The sequence below is a fragment of the Ambystoma mexicanum genome, chromosome 7q (assembly GCF_040938575.1).
Source record: "Ambystoma mexicanum isolate Mex_15411 chromosome 7q, UKY_AmexF1_1, whole genome shotgun sequence".
Taxonomy (NCBI): domain Eukaryota; kingdom Metazoa; phylum Chordata; class Amphibia; order Caudata; family Ambystomatidae; genus Ambystoma; species Ambystoma mexicanum.
The window spans coordinates 446,655,151-446,670,505 of NC_090941.1; positions in this window are offsets into that span (position 1 = coordinate 446,655,151).

Genomic DNA, 15,355 nt, shown 5'->3' on the forward strand with positions numbered 1-15,355 from the left:
TATTACCTATGGACCACACATATGAAGCTGGGCCTGTACGCTTGGGAGAATATTGGATGATATGGGTTTTGGACGTGTTGACAGATAATTCATTAGCTAAGACATATTGATGGAACGTGTCAAGAAGTCGTTGTAACCCCACCTGGGTTCTGGATATAAGTACTAGATCATCTGCGTACATAAGTGATTGAACTTCTCGATTACACAGTCTAGGGGAGTCTGATATGACAGTAGAAAACGCAAATTTGACATCATAGATGAAATAATTAAATAGTGCTGAAGCTAGGGAGCAACCCTGTTTTAAACCACGAAAAGTCGGTATACTGTTTGTTAATAAACCATCAAGTGTAATACGTACTCGTATCGACGTATCATGATGCAGTAAATGTATGATGTCGTATAGGGTCGCTGGACAGTCATCTCTAGCGAGCTTATTTAATAGTAGAAGACGACTCACAGAATCAAAAGCTGCATTCAGGTCGATAAAGGCCAGAAACACCTGTTGATTTGTTTCTTGGCACTGGGCTTTAATTGCGTTCAAGGTCATAAGATTGATGTTAGTCCCCATTCCTACCAAAAAACCAGTTTGATTGGAGTCCCTAAGATTATTATTGCCGGTCCAGGTATTAAATTCGGCTAAGACCAGTTTGGTAAAGATTTTTCCTGGGGCATCTAATAGTGCAATCGGTCGATAGTTCGAAGGTGTTGACCGGTCGCCTTTTTTAAAGATCGGTATTATGATAGAGGATTTCCATGATATTGGGATCATGCGATTGCGTATAATATCGCAGAAAATCCTGGACAAGATCTTAGACCATGTGTCTGGGTGACTTTTGAACATATGATTTGACAGCCCATCTGGACCTTCGGCTCGTGATGAGCTCAATTTTTTAATTATTTCACGAATAGCCTCAACCGAGACGTTTACATTCCAGCTAGATGTTGGCGCCGGCAGGTAGTTAACGTGGTTATAACGGGGGTCGTCATATAATGTTAAAAAATGCTTAATCCACATATGTTCAGCAACCCCATTCAATTGAGCATCTGCTTGATGGTGACAAGTCTGATTATTCAAGAGCGACCACATGCCAGCTGAATTTTTATTACTCATGGCACTAGCCATGGCTTCGCTATCTCGTTGAAATAACAGGGACTTGCGGCCACTAATCCAATTTTTATATTGGCTTTTTGCAGATTTCAGTGCCTGCCATTTATCGGCTTCAGTTGATAGTAGAATTTTCCTTTTAAGCCTCCTGTATTCTCTCCTTCTTGTACAGACTACTGGATCAAATGTGTGGGAATGTTTAATCCTATTTGACTGAGGTATATTTATGGTCTTAACAAACGAACGTAATAGGTCGATATATTCATTGCTGCTGCAGTGGTGGGCCCTGTTCATTACGAGATGTTCGAACTGGTTCAAAGAGTTTGCAGTCCACTTGAGGCGTGTGCGGGAATTATTCACTCCCACAGTGCTATGATATTGTGTGTGTCTAATTGACAATGTGGATTGCAGCATGCACTGAAAAGACAAGAGGCAATGATCACTTTTTGGATGCTCTATAATGTCAAGACAAACTACTTGTTGGAAAAGCTTGATGTCAACATAGATATAGTCTATGATACTATTTGAGAGCCCTCTGTGCCAGGTGTAGTGAGGGGGGATATCATTGTGGACTGAACCATTCACCATGTGATAATTCCGTTCAGCCATGATCTGCTCCCATTTACGAGCACTTTGTGTTTGTTCACCCACCTTCAAACAATTGAGGTTCAAATCACCAAGTATGATGGTGTATGTGATTGTTTTGTCAAGAAAGATTAGATTGAGCATATCATTTAAACCTTAAAAAAATTTTTCATCAGGCATACTGAGAGGATTGCGATATATATTTAATAGGGCAAAGTTTGTGTCTTTATTACAAATTCTCACAAGCTGGATATGTGCACCAACAGATGCCCATGCCATGATCGTAAAACCAAATTTAATGTTGACAGCCACTAGTAGACCAGAGGATGGTCTGCCTGCAGTCAATATTGCAGGAATTAAGGCCATTTCATAGCTGTCCCATAACGGCGGTGTGGTGAGCCATACCTCTTGTAGAGCGATAAAGTGATATAGTAATGACATTTCTCCAAAAGAGGATTGGAGATGTTTATGCCCTCTTGTATTCCAACTGGCCACGAAGAAAGCGTCATCAGAGGTCAAGGGCCATGTGATGTCACGTCCACTACCCCTGGTATTTTGCTGAAATGACGTCTCTGGGTCAGGAACCATTGTTTGGCCTTTTAAACTTTAAAAGTGGATTCAAAAGCGCAAAGTCACAAACATTATGGGTAACTTGTTTTTCTTTTTTACATGGGGGAACTAAGAACATATTATCAACACAATGAAACAAAAATAAATCAAAGGGGAACACACACATGTTCTCCCTTAAAATGCCATTAAGCCTTGCTGCAGTATTTAAAATAATTGTCCAAACACCATAAAAGAGTGACCATGCAACATGTACTCCTTTATCACAGCTTAGTAAAACTCACAAAGGGACAAGGAATGAGATGGGCCTTACATAGAGCGTCAGCTTTACTTTAAGATATTCTAGGGCTGAGTTTCAGCTGAATGAACTTGAAAAAAAAACTGCAGAGTAGGGCAAATGACAAATAAAACTCTGACTCGACCAGTGATGAGAGGTGCATGACTGGGTAGATAATCAGCACATGAGAACCGGAAATCTATCACAAGTTTATTCCAGGACTCTTCACTGCTAAAAAAGGATTTCATTCCTGTTTATGATTCCATTCCGGTGTAGCCGATCAATCATTCCTATGAGATGTGTGGAGTCTGCCAGGTCTTCTCGTTCCAAGGTCACTCAGGCGTACCCAAACACAACACATTTAGTAGCCCAGGAGTTGGTGTGCCAGAGCCAATGGATACCCAGTTCTCAAGAACCAATACACAAATCCCATGTGCTGGACAGGAATTATTTCATTATTAGAGAAAATAAAAATGAACTCTGCCTCAGTCAGAGCCTGTGTTTAAAGACACTTTGGAACTGCTCTTCTTCAAGCATATCTCCCGTGCTAATACATCTTTCTTGTAATGCAAGCATGGCATAGTAAGATCTCAAAACGTACAAGAGTGTTTTTTAATATGTTAACCTAGCGAACAAGCCTGTGCATACAGGCTAATGTGCATAAAGGAAGACACTTTTAGAGTGTAAATATATTTTGTGGTGTATTCTAACGTAAATTAAGTTAACAGAAAACGTCTGTAAAGGATCTTTCTCCTTTTTACTTGGAGGAGTAGTAACCACAAAAAAAATCTCACAGAATCTGTTGAAAGTTCAACATAGTACATACGGCCAATTTATTCACGTGCAGCATGACTCGAAGTAGACATGAGGTCATAAAATAAAGGAAATTAAGTCAAATAAAGTTTAAAATGTACATGTAGAATATTATTGATATAATAATGCATACCAATAAATATTACAATGAATAATTATAAAATACATAAGTACATTGAAAAAAGTAATATCAATTGGTGTGCTGCCAACTACCTTTGTCTGAATGCCAGCAAGACGGAGATCCTCCTCACCGGCACACCATCACCATCCTTCCCCTGACTCTTTGGCCGGCCTCCCTTGGCCCTCCTCCTATCCCCACCTGCGAGGCCAAGAACTTCAGTGATTGATTCCACACTCTCCTTCTCTGCCCACATCACTGATGTCTCAAAAAGTCAAACTCCTTACTACACTTCCTCAGCGGTACTCTGCCTTTCCTCTCCTTCCCCTAGAAGCTCACTGTCTCCCAAGCTCTGGTTCTCTCTAGGCTGGACTACTGTAACAGCCTCTTTATTAAACTACCTACCTCTGCTCTCCACCCTTTGCAACTTATCCAGAACAGTACTTTGAGACTTCTCCTTGGCCTCAAGTGCTGGCATCGTTTCTTTCCAGCTCTGAAATCTCTCCATTGGCTCCCACTGGATGCAAGGATTACATTCAAAACCCTCTGCATTGTCCACAAGGCTTAATGGAACCTGAGTCCAAGAAACCTTCAGCTAATACTTCCCATCTCGAGCTCTCCGCTCCTCTACCTCTAACTCGCTCAGGGTCCGTCGTTTCGCAAAGAAACGAGCTGGGGGTAGATCTCTGTCTTCGGCTGGGGCCTCCCTCTGGAACAGCCTCCTGGCCACTCTAAAACTTGAGGAGAACCATCTCTGGTTCCGAAAGCACCTCAAGGCCTTCCTCTTTACTTCTGCCTTCGCCCCCCCTCTCCCCTGTTGATTCTCTTCTCGCTCAGCATCGTGCACCTGTCAACCCTCTGTCCGCCGTGCCCAGGTACCTGCTCACCCTGCCACCCTCACACACTGCCTCCAGGCCACCCATTGCACTGGGGTCTGTATCTGTACCCATACAGTCCCCCCTTTTTTCTTCCTGCACTTATCTAAACTACCCAGTCTGCTGCCGCAAACCCAACACTTGCCACTTGCTGGCTGCACTACCACTGTTTGTTGCCTTTATTATCTATACATGAATTCTTATGTATCTGTTTTTCTCCTTGCTCTACGCTCTCCTTTTCTCCCCCCTTCCACACACGTCTCCTCCTCCCCCTCTCCCATGCACTTGCACATTCTCTGTGTCACTGTGCTTAGTAAGATCATTTTTTTATTCTCTCTTGTTCCCCTTCCCTTGCCTTGTCATGCTCTGAAACACTTGTGTTTGAGCGCGATAGAAATAAAATATCAAATATCTTGTTAGCAACATTGTGCTATAATCAAATGCATTTCTGTTTATATATTTTTTTAATGTATATATGTTTTTAATGCATATAGTTTCTTAGTCAATGCAACTTGAAATATGCTGTTAAAGTGATATCCAATACACATTTCTTTCGCCTGAAAGATGAACTTGAAGCAACAGCTCCCTCTAGTGGTGCTATTGTTGTAATACACAGTTTGTTCGTCTGGAAGATGAACTTTAAGTCTTATTGTTGCATGCATAAGGTAACAGCTCCCTCTAGCAGAAATAACAGGCAAAGCAGGCAGGATGACTTCGAACAAACATACATCGGGCCTTTTCTTATATAGCATGTTATGGCACACCAGTGAATGGATGAATGTGAATAGCCATTTAAACACATGTGCAGCATTACAAAAACAATGGTGTGGCGCAAAAATCGATCTAGCTCAAAAAACGTATACTTTCAATATTTTTTAACTTTTTATTTTTATGTGTGCTTTTGGTTGATAATTAAACCTTACACAATTTAACAGTTAATATGAATCTTTAAATAGAAACACTTGGTGAAATAAAATTACATGAAATGTACCCCCCCCCCCTATTTCTTAGACATTTGAAACATTATTCTTAGCATTATCCTGTTCAATTCAAGGTATTTCAATGGGTAACAGTGCAAGTAAGTGTCAATTATGCTAAATATGAATAGTCATTTGAACATGTCTGTAGTACAGAAATGTTGCTAATCTTGCCTCCTATAAGAAAGCTACTTTTCAGAAACAAATATAAAATGCACATGTTCAATTTATGTACGGGGTCTATTCCCGGATATGTTTGGCTGATGGACATATAGGATGAGGACTTTGTAACTGTCACCATTGGATGATACCCTTACCCTGCTACTCTTGCTGCAATGTCTGCTGTGAGATTATTTAATCTGTTTGTTTTCATAAAACATGTGTTTTGTTTTCTTTCTTCTCCCTTCTTCAGTGCACTTAGTTTATGTCAGTTAATGCCCATGTATATTGTTTGTATGCTACATTTTGCCTTCTTTTTATTGGTGTATTCAAAATAAAAAATGTAGAACAGAAACGTTGCACTGGTGCCAAAATCTATCTAGCTCAAAAAACGTATCCGTTCAATGCTTCCTTGCAGCAGCGTAATGTTTGCCCTAGTCCTTGCACTAGGCTGAACAATGCGAATTGCGCTTACACCAGTGAAACCATTCTCTAATACCACCCCAGCATTTCTGTCACCCACTGACTAACTCATTCACGCACTCACTCATGCATGTTCTCCTTTTCCTCCCAATCTGGAATAAATCTCCTAGCACAAAGTTATTTCTGACAACAGAGACTCTGTTTTTGCACCAGGGCACTTTTTTTGGACTGGTGCTTTTTGCATTTTGACCTTAATAACATTTATAGGTAAGGCTCTAAATACAAAACAGAAGGCTTACAATCACAGTGGGCCTCATTACGAGTATGGAGGTAACCATGCCCTTAATTCCAGCTATTCCAACCATGGAGGACCCAGTAAATCCCCATTGGAAAAACCCATCACCATTCCCATTGAACCCCCGTAGGGCTCAATGGGAATGGGGAGGGAGTTAATAACGGGCCGGTTATTAGCTCTTTGGTCCCCTCGCGGAACCCTGAAAGGAAATCTGGTTTTACCAGATGTCTGTTCCGGGCCCCGCTAGGGGACCTCATAATCAGGCATCCAGTAATGAAGGGTGCCGGTCCCGTACCGGCACCCTTCATTACTGGAGCACCATGGCCGTAATGAGGCCCATTGTTTCTTTAATTTATTTGTTGGAATATTACGTTACAGTAATATGGTGATACATGCCTTATTACTAAAACATATAAGAAAGGTAGATTGTGCAATACAAACTTTACTAAATATCATGCAACCCCCCCGAATGTTGAATCTTTTGAAAGCAAATCATCTGCTGTAACCTTTTCAGGAAAGTACAAGGCAGATATGTTAAGACGCTGCTCTGCTTACACTGTGAGAGTCCACCGACCGAGAAATACAATTTGAATGCCGCAGAGAGCTTTCGTCAAGAACAAAAAGAAAAAAAAGGCAGTTCAATACGGTGGAGAAATTGCCATCAGCCATGGACAGCTGTAATAGCTTACTTGACATGATCAATGCTAAAAAGGATCTGCTGTCTATTCTACTTGACCCTCTATTTCCTAGAATGGACTATTTCATGGACCACAGCAGTTATCATCACTACAGCTTTTAATGCCAACCTGTACCTTTCTTTAAAATCACTGGAACGTGTTGTCCTGAAAGGAAACCGTTCAGTAGCAGTAGTGACCCACATGCAACCTATCATCACGCAAAGCATTCTAACATGTACACAATCAAAGTTTTTGTAATAAAAACACATGTCTGTACATCCAGATGAAGACATGAAGACACAATACATGACAAAAATGTACAGAAGTTCCCTTTTACTGTCCAGCACTAGCCTTCTGGACCCACAAGTATTTGCCAGGAAGCCTTTGGTGATGATGTGCCAAATCCAATTATAAATGTGTTTATGCTTGTTAAGAAATACATGTGTTTGGGATTGAGTACTCATGCGCACATATTACACGTGCAAATGGTGATCTGAAAGGTGAGACTCAGTGGGTGTTTAAGACTTCACCAAGGATGATTGCAGTTTGTGTTTTTCTATTGCTCAAACTTTAAATCGTGTCATTACTAGTTTGGCGGTGAAGAAAAAAAGTGGAGGTAATACTGTTTAAAAGTTAAAGTTGAAGTTTTCTGGGATTACCGCCACCAGCATTACCATTGATTTTTTAAGGTAAAGTGAAGGAGTTACCTCCAGTTACCTCCAGCTCCAGCTATGGACTGGTAATATTGGCAAAACTCCCCAATGGATTCCTGCAGACTCCATTAAAATTAAATGGGGATTTATACAGCAAACTGCTACACTTGTAGTCAGGTGGTATTATCCCCCAGAGGTAATACCTCCAGTGGCATACCGCCTGACCAAGTGCAGTATCAGTAATTCCATTTGCGGATATTCTGGCAGATGTACTGCTAGTATACTGGCAAACTCGTAATGAGCCCAATGTCTTCAAATTGAAAATGCAATTTTCATTGAATAACATCTTTCTGAATGGTGGCCAAACATTCCTTTAGAGGATCTGACCTTCAGAGCAAAGTCTGTCCATACATCAATATATATTTTGGGAAAAAGACATGAAATTTTAGCTAGCACGCCACTCAGGCCACTGTGCCAGACTTTAGCCATCCCTGAACATTCTCCTCCAGCTCCGAGCCATTGTGGATAGGCACAATACAATAGACGCATTCACATTGCTCCAGATAAACATCTTTCCTTTATGGGTCAGATCTATTTTTTATAAATAACGTTATCAACCCAAGGCAGACAGCTCGATTGGGTGGAGACAGACACATATACCTCATCTCAAAAGGAATAATTAGTGGGGTGTAGTATGACATCTTTATGATTGGAAGGGCGGGTGTGTTTATCAAACACCATCAATGTTTTGGTAGGTATAACAATGCATTAAAATCCCTTCTATCAGAAGTATGGCTTACAATACGCCATTTCAGCTAACAAGCCACAGGTTCCACAGCACCATGATTATGCCATGAAAATGCCAGCAGAACTATTAGTCAATTTACTTAAAAAATGCACAACTCATTGCAGGAAGTAAGGTGGAGGCACGGGGAGAAAGACAGTGATAAGGGCAAATATTAGAAAGAGCTGGAAGGAAGTATTGAAGAGTATTTGGTGAGGAGGAAAGCTGGAAGAAGTGAGGAGGAGGTGAAACGTTAACCGGTTTAAAAAATGCCCCATTGTGAATGCCGTGTGTCATTTGGGCTAAATGAAAAGATGCACACTATACAGGGAATTCATATGGGAAAAGAACAACTCCTTTTCTGTCATGTAGCATGTATATTCCTCAGAGAGGAGAAGGGCATATGGTCCTCTCCGTGGCAGCTCAAGAACGTATGGAGGGTGCATGAAGGTAAGTGTTGTTTTATGGATTTATTTATTGACAGGGTAATTCATAGCTTCCAAAACTAGCCGTGGTGCAGAGTGGCGCAGCGACCCTGAAGCAGCGCCAGTTACGCCCCCAAACCCTCCCTGTGCGCCATGCACAGCGCACAGGCCCCCAACCACGAAAACACCTGTAAAACTCCCCGCGCACCTCTCCGAATACACGTACCCCGCTGCACGGGGAGACTCACACGCGATTGGAGCGGAGTACGTGTATAACTGGGGTGCACTGGAAGTTTCACACGCGATAGGCCCTGTGCGAGTGGGGTATGTGTATTACTGGGGTGCACGGGAAGTTTCACACGCGATTGGCCCAGTGCGAGCAGGGTACGTGTATTTCGGGGGAGCGCGGAAAGTTTCACACGTTTTTGGCCCAGTGCGAGCGGGGTAGGTGTATTACGGGGATGCGCGGGAAATTTCACACGCGATTGGCCCAGTGCGAGCGGGATACGTGTATTACGGGGGTGCATGGGAAGTTTCACACGTGATTGGCCCAGTGCGAGCGGGGTATGTGTATTTCGGGGGTGCGCGTGAAGTTTCACAAGAGATTGGCCCAGTGCGAGCGGGGTACGTGTATTTCGGGGATGTGTTGGAAGTTTCACACGCGATTGGCCCAGTGCGAGGGGGGTAGGTGTATTACAGGGGTGCGCAAGAAGTTTCACACGCGATTGGCCCAGTGCGAGCTGGATACGTGTATTTCGGGGGTGCGTCGGAAGTTTCACAAGCGATTACACTGTCAGAGCGGGGTACGTGTATCCATTGGGGTGCACGTGGAGTCACACATGTGAATTAGCACTGTAGGCCCTCCACGGCCCCTGCAGGCAGCCCACACCACAGGGGACTATCCTGCACCCCTGGTCATGTGCCGCAGCCAATCCATCCACGATGGGCATGCCCCCCAGCCAGGCCACATGTCACCTTGCACTAGTGACCACCAACTCATGTCCCCCAGCACCCCCACCCCCCAGCAGTCAGGGACCCTGCCAGCAGGCCCCCACTCATTCCCCACTCATGTCCCCAGCACCCCCACCCTGCAGAAGTCAGGGGCACCTGCCAGCAGGCCCCCACTCATGTCCCCCAGCACCCCCACCCCCCAGCAATCAGGGGCACCGGCCAGCAGGCCTCCACTCATGTCCCTCAGCACCCCCACCCCCCAGCAGTCAGGGGCACCTGCCAGAAGGCCCCCACTCATGTCCCACTCATGTCCCTCAGCACCCCCACCCCCCAGCAGTCAGGGGCACCTGCGAGCAGGCCCCCACTCATGTCCCACTCATGTCCCCCAGCACCCCCACCCCCAGCAGTCAGGGGCACCTGCCAGCAGGCCCCCACTCATGTCCCACTCATGTCCCCCAGCACCCCCACCCCCAGCAGTCAGGGGCACCTGCCAGCAGGCCCGCACTCATGTCCCCCAGCACCCCCACCCCCCAGCAGTCAGGGGCACCTGCCAGCAGGCCCCCACTCATGTCCCACACATGTCCCCCAGCACCCCCACCCCCCAGCAGTCAGGGGCACCTGCCAGAAGGCCCCCACTCATGTCCCCCAGCACCCCCAACCCCCAGCCGTCAGGGGCACCTGCCAGCAGGCCCCCACTCATGTCTCCCAGCACCCCCACCCCCCAGCATTCAGGGGCACAAGCCAGCAGGCCCCCACTCATGTCCCTCAGCACCCCCACCCCCAGCTGTCAGGGGCACCTGCCAGCAGGCCCCCACTCATGTCCCACTCATGTCCCTCAGCACCCCACCCCCCAGCACTCAGGGGCACCTGCCAGCAGGCCCCCACTCATCTCCCACTCATGTCCCCCGGCACCCCCATCCCCCAGCAGTCAGGGGCACCTGCCAGCAGGCCCCCACTCATGTCCCACTCATGTCCCCCAGCACACCTACCCCCCAGCAGTCAGGGGCACCTGCCAGAAGGCCCCCACTCATGTCCCCCAGCACCCCCACCCCCAGCAGTCAGGGGCACCTGCCAGCAGGCCCCCACTCATGTCCCACTCATGTCCCACAGCACCACCACCCCCCAGAAGTCAGGGGCACCTGCCAGCAGGCCCCCACTCATGTCCCCCCTACATGAAAGACAGATGCACAATCATGTCCCACTTCTACACCAAAATACCACAGCACGCCACCCCATTCTTGAGACGCAATGATTTCCCAATCCACCCCACACTGACATGCCTATCTCAAGACATAAACCAATAGACAACTATGTACATCAACACATGTCCGTCACACACACACATACTGTTTGGCATTGATTGTGTAAACCCACATTTTCACATGCATCAACCCAATGAGCGAATCCCACATATGGAACTAAAATATGAAAATGTATTATGTAAAAAAAAAAAAAATCAATGACATGAAAGCACAAAAAAACAGCAAACATGAAATGAAAAGCATGTGCAAAAGATGAGTAAATGAAAAGTATAACCAATCCAAACAAATCAGAAAGAAAAATAGTCCAAACTCTCTCTCCAACAACACAAATCCAAGGAAACGTAAAAAGAAAAATACATTGATCCATGGTGAAATCAAATGAAAAAAGTCCAAAAAATCCATTGTCCAACTATGTACAATCCATTGTCAAGGGTCCATGAGCCCAACGAAAGAAATGAAACCTACCTAAGAAACTACCTAATAAAAAAACTATATACAAATGTGTGTGGCATAGTCCATTCACCACAAATCAAAGGAAAAGGAAAAGGAAACCTAACTCTAAAAACTATTTACAATGGCAACGGGCTAGTCCGACGGCTCAATTTTTTGATGTCCCGGGCCAGGGCATCATCGAACTCCCGCTCAATGTCCTGGAGGCGGTCCTCTTCCATGGCCCCGAGGGTTTGCAGGGACGACAACATGTTCACCTCCCACTCCCTGCGAATTGCCTCGAGGCACTCGGCCTGCCTCAGTGCCCTCCACATGGAGTTCTCCGACCTGGCCATTGTGAGCCGTGCCTCTTCAGCCCGCTGCCGCTCCGCATCTATGGCGTGGCCCAACTGCTGCCACACGGAAGACACTTGGAATCCTGGGTCCTCCTGTCCTCTGGCCGATGCCTGCCCCTCTGATGTTGAAGGTCCTGAGCCATCATTGCTCCCACCATGTTGCTGCTACTGTGCCTGCGCCCTGGCTCTTGCTACCTGCACGTCCTCCTCTGGCTGGGGTGCAGTTGTCGTGGTGGCCACCCCTGCTGGACGTCCGACTCCCGACTGTGGCAGGGATGTGTCCTCCACCAGCCTGGCCGCTGGGTCAGAGGCAGCTCCACAGGGTACCCAGGTGATACATGGGGGGGGAGACTGGCACGTAGGGGGTTCAGGTGAGGAGGTGGTCGCAAGAAGGTCCAGCACACGGAGGAATCCAGCACCGGTGACCTATCCCAGCAGGTCAACGTGGTCGAAGAGGCATCCGAGATGACGTGCAGTCTCTTCACGAAAAGACTGCAGGTCACCTCGCATGCCCCGTTGATGCAACGCTATCCCGGCCAGGACAGGCTCAACACGGTCCTGGATAGCCACGTCCGCAGGGAGAGGAAGGCCAGTTGTTGTGTGCTCATCCCCTCCCTGAATACGAGTCTGGACGTAGGCATCCCTGCTGGTGCAAGATGATGCAGTGACAGGATCAGGGACGGGATTGCACACAGGCACCTCCACGGTGGCCTTTGCTGCCTCCTGTCCCTGCCCCTGCACTGCACCACTAGCACCAGTGGAATCCCCACCTCCAGACCCTGTGTTTTCCATTCCACGGCCTCCTCCTCCACCAAACCCCCCACCAACATGGATGACTCCGTGCCATCTTCCTCCGTTGGACCTTGTGGGGTCTCAGCTGCGGCCTGGCATGTGGCATCAGACTCCTGACTCCCCGACGAGATGACAATCTGGGAGGGGAGCCGGGCCTTGCGTCTCCGGCTGGTGGTGCGATCCCTACCGCTGTGCTCCACAGCACCCTCTCCGCCCTCTTCATGAGTTGACGCTGCAGACAGGGAGAATTAAAACACACACATCAAGGCACCTTACAATGGACTGATAAACACATGACAGTTGCACATGAGTCGCAGTGTCAAACTTCAGACATGGCATCACACTCCACGACACACATGTCATTTCAACTCACACACATGAGCATTTCCACAGCAATATTGCACCAGGCAGCACCATCCTAACACATACAACATCATGAACAGCCGAAGGTGAGCCTGACAGCACATGAAACACAGGGAGTGCACTAGACATGCACACAAGCCACCACACTTACATGCATGTCTACATCTCCTACAACTGTCGTAATGATGCGATCGCCATACATGTCACATCTGGCATTCAGCCTTCTACATATCAGTGTCACGTGCATCCATGTTGCATCACAGTTGAACACTTGTCAAATACACACACATGCACATGTACACAGTGCAGATACATGCAGCAGGAACCACCATCCATGTGTGACACCACAACCATGCCAACGTACAAACACAGAAATTCAGACGTGTGTGCTCCCACACCTGCATTTGCAAAGCATGCTTACCAAACACATACACCATCGATGTGTCTCACACCTAAGAGGACTCACATGTGGCAGCCTCAAGCCCCTGTTCATACACATCCCTACATGGCCCTATGAAAACACATGTGCAACCTGCACACTACTGGCACACCACCACACGCACAGCGTCTAACCTGTATGCATGTACACTTACCGCTTGACTCCTGACGGATCTGCCTCTCAAGGACCTGGACATGGAGCGCTGGGCATATGTGTTCCAGTACCCTCATTTGGTGGTTGGACAGGTGGCCCTGGCGCCCCCTGGCATCCGCTGCCTTCAAGAGGCGCCGGGCCTTGTTGAGGGTCCTGGACCTGAAGTCCTCGCAGTGCTTTTTGACATGTTGTAAGTCGCGGACTGCCACCCCCTCCGCGTTGATAGCAGTCACAATGTCCATCCAGTTCCTGGTCCGTCCTTCATTGTCGGGGAGCGAACTTCCAAAGAGGGGCATCATACTGCCCCAGGACTTTCTCCACCACAAGACTATCTTCCCTGGCACTGAAGCTGGTGGCCCTCTGCCTCTCTGGCTGGGGGTTGCCAGTGGTGCAGATGGTGTTGTGCCCGACATGGCAACCCCAGAGGCAGGAGTGGGTGGGCAACTGGGTCCTGTGGCTGGGCTGTGGAGCGATGGTATCCCAGTCGGGAGTCTTCGGTTCCAGCAGGGGTGGTCACAGCAACTGCACCCCTGGCTGATGTGCAGGCAGCAAATAGCAGGGCACGTGGGCAGCAGGCAGTCAGGCAGCAGCAGATGGAAGGTGGGATAGTGCTCGGGGCTATGGGGGGCAGTAATTCGGTCTTCTGGGCAGGAGCATGGTCTACCGTGTATTGTTGCGTGACCAGCTTGATACGGGATGATTTGGCACGTGAAAATCTTGCACGTCAGGGTGTAATTCAAGGAACGGCCCTTCGAGCGTAAGCATGTCATCACACGTACGCGGTTTCATTGGACCAAAGGCCCTTAGCGCGTAAACGCTTCTGTGACGTAACTCGTGCGGGCGTTTCCCTTGTGACGTGGCCATAGTGGTTCAGCGTGCATGAAAAAACTGCACGTCCGCGTGTGAATGCTTGTAATCTGAGGAAAGGGCCTATGCGCGTAAGTGACGTGATGCGCGTGGGCGTTTCCATCAACACGGGTGCATGTTCATCGTACACGTCCAAAAACTGCATGTCCGAGTATCAGCTCATGTAATTGGAGGAAAGGGCCTTAGTGCGTACACGCGAAAGTGACGCTGTACGTGTGGGCTGCTTTAAAAGGTACGTGCAGGACCCCATTCCCTTGTACGTGCTTTTCCTGGAGAGCATGTGGGTGAATTCTGTACTTCTTGTCGGTTCACACGCGATTACTTCACAGCGTTTCAAGTTCATACTCCCTGTTACCTCTGACAGCGTTCTTTATTTTTTTTGGGCCTGTTTCCTCAAACAGCGTTCACTTCTTCTTTTGTCCTGTCTCCTCAGACAGCGTACAGTTCTTCTTTTGGCGGGGGTGTTGCCGACGCGCACACGCGCGTTTTTTTCACATTATTTTTCCAGACAGACGGTGAGTCGCGCATGCATTTACCAACTGTGCTTGCCCCGTGTCACGTACCCCTTCAGAGGTCATTGTAGGCTGTGTGTAACACGCGTACGCTTGTTTTGGTGTTTCTGGGTGCCACAGCATAGTGCGGGTTCATTTTTCCACGCACGTGGTCTACGAGGGGTTGCGTGCACATTACTTTTTGTTTTTGGGGGGCCACAGACAGCCTTGCTAGAGCACTAGGGTACGAATTCCATCTAGTACCCTACCCCTTTCACCCCAATTGCCCAGGACAATTGTTTACTACAACTCCCATACCCACAACAACATCAGTGCCATGATTGGGAGGCGACCAAGCGGTAAGGGAGGCAAAGGTGGCCGACCTCCAAAAGGTGGGCGTGATGGGCGCGGTAGGGGACATGGCCATGATTTGCAGGGTGCCCCTAGACCCCCATGTGTGGAGGACCAATCAGGGACACCCATGCCCCCCCCATGGTTGAGGGAAACGTGGCTGACATC